The sequence below is a fragment of the Morone saxatilis genome, unplaced genomic scaffold (assembly GCF_004916995.1).
Source record: "Morone saxatilis isolate NCDOM2014 unplaced genomic scaffold, NCSU_SB_2.0 Contig17, whole genome shotgun sequence".
NCBI classification, from domain to species: domain Eukaryota; kingdom Metazoa; phylum Chordata; class Actinopteri; family Moronidae; genus Morone; species Morone saxatilis.
In genome coordinates, this window is record NW_023339729.1 from 16,525,297 (window position 1) to 16,527,558 (window position 2,262).

Below are 2,262 nucleotides of genomic sequence, written 5' to 3' on the forward strand. Positions count from 1 at the left end.
TGTGCAAAGAGCGAGAGAGAATCAGCAAGGCGCGCCATTAACTTGCACTGGTGCGTATCCGTGTGTGACATCTTTCATCCGACTAACTCCAACTAACGGCCCGTGAGCTTTTACCGGGCCCGTGATCGCTGATGCCCGAGAAAAGGGCTGTTTGTGTCAATCAAACCGAGCCCCCTCCCCTTCTCTCCTTTCTACCTCTCCCTCGATCGCTCGATCGCCTCCTCCACTTGTGTAGGCGCTCTTAAACCAGAGCATTTACGCACGGCAGTCAGTCGTTAACGGGCAGCCCGATATCGGTGCTCCTCCGTACTACTCGCTGCCTAATCTCCACCTTGAAGAGCAGAGATTAAGTGGACAAGTGGGCAGAGCGGGAGAGAGAGTAGAAGACAGCGGGGGAGACAAGAGTAAAGAGAAAGAGAAGAATGATGAAAGGGGGGAGGAGAGCGGATCATTCCGGCCGCCCGCATCTGCTGCTCTAGTGGAGGGTAGAGAGAGAGAGAGAGGGGAGATGGCACAACGCCTCAGCATCCAAAACACACGGGAGTGGTGCGCCACCGAGACCGGAGCCCCGGACCCACCCGAAGCAGCAGCATCACACTCACCGCTCTCCCGTCACGCCTCTTCCCCGCACAGCAGCGCCTCAGCCTCGGTAAGAGGTAAGTGGGCGAGTCGGTGATCGTTCTTAACGTAAACTTCAGCGGCAGAATGAAGCGGGGATGGAAAACTCTCTGGAATATACCCTGTTAGTTTGAGTTCCTTTCAGCCTGTTAATGCTGCGGCTTGCTTTCTTTTTCATTAGAGCATTAACAGAACTGCAGACTAGATTAATTTGCACTTTTCCTATTTTTTGTGGGTGTGAGTGTTTGTCGTATAGCCTACTAAATATCACGACCATTTACTGTTAACCTAATTGAATTAATGCTGCGTGGTCATGTTGGCTTTCAAAAATGATGGTTATAAATAAAAACATATTATGATAACAGACTTAAACACAAAAAATATTGGTTTGCAACTTTTTTCTTGTAGCATTTCCCCAAATTCTCATAAAGGGCAGCATATTTAGATTTGTTTTATATCTCATGATTTAGAACACCACTGGGACTTATAGTTATGAAAATGACAGAGGAAAACTTCCCTGTGAGGTCTTTTGGGTTAAACCCATTCCAGCGCCCTCCTGTGGCTCCTTAGTGAGACACGTGCATAACTCTAGTAACAGGTTAAAGCAGCTCTCTGATTTGATATTTTTCCAAATTTTAAACCTTAAAAACACCAGTTTGACTCAACCATCTCTAAGACTGAGCGAGTGCATGCTCCTCTTCTTTGTCTCTCTACATTTCTGGTTGCATTTAAAACTTGCAGAAGTTATTCAACAATATATATATGTATGTGGTCATTCAAATACTTATTAAGATGACACACATTTTATTTATGCTTCTTTCTCCTCTGTGTTGGCTATAAGGACATCTATGTTCCTTCTCTTTTCCATTTTCTGGTATTATATTGAAGGAATATACAATCCCTCCTCTATGACCTTCTCTTTGCGTGTGTTCTCTAAAGGCAAGGAACAAGGAGAGAAAGATGGGGAACGTGAGGAAAGACTATTGATATTCAAACAGACAGAAAGAGAGAAAGAGGGGGTGTAGAAAGATAGAGAGAGGGGGAGAGTTAGGCATAGAGAGAAAAGAGAGAGAAAGAGATGCTGTGGGATCTTTTCTTCTCCCTGGCTCCCGGCACATACATTAAGATGCTAATCCTGGTCTTTTTTGTCTCTTTCTATAATTCATTGCATTTTGTTCCTCTCTCTGCTCTTTTTTCTCAGTCTCTCTTATTCTTGCACTTTTCTCTTGCTCTCCATTTCCTCTGTACTGTCATGGGCTCCCCCCAGATTAGTGCTCCTGGCAAAAGGATTCCAACTCTAATTTTGTGGTATTTCAGATGATTAGGTTCAGAAATAGGACAGAAGTGCACAGAGTTTGGCGCAATTAGAGGAATTCTCTGCAGAGCTTTATGGGACTGATTAGTTGAGCTCCCATCCACCTCCCCTCATTGCCATATTAACACACAACCAGCTGTTGTTTATTTGTGAGGATTGACTTTTGCGTTGTGTTTGTGCTTTTAACTGTGGTGTCACTTTGTGTGTGTGTGTGCCAGAGGTTGGATAAGCCCTAAGGATGCAAGTTGTTTTCAATCAGCTCTGTAGTTACCAGCTGTGCCCTAATATTCCCCAGGGTGGCACAACCTAGGTACACACACACACACACA

At 45.0% G+C, this 2,262-nt stretch overlaps 1 protein-coding gene across 1 annotated transcript in view; it reads left to right on the forward strand.

Moving 5' to 3' along the window:
- Positions 1 to 260: 260 nt before the first annotated feature.
- Positions 261 to 2,262, forward strand: part of LOC118326699 (bifunctional heparan sulfate N-deacetylase/N-sulfotransferase 4-like) — a 41,234-nt gene continuing 39,232 nt past the window's right edge. Inside the window, exon 1 of the mRNA XM_035659743.1 lies at positions 261 to 656. The gene's annotated coding sequence lies outside the window, so the exon portion shown is untranslated. The remainder of the gene's footprint in view (positions 657 to 2,262) is intronic.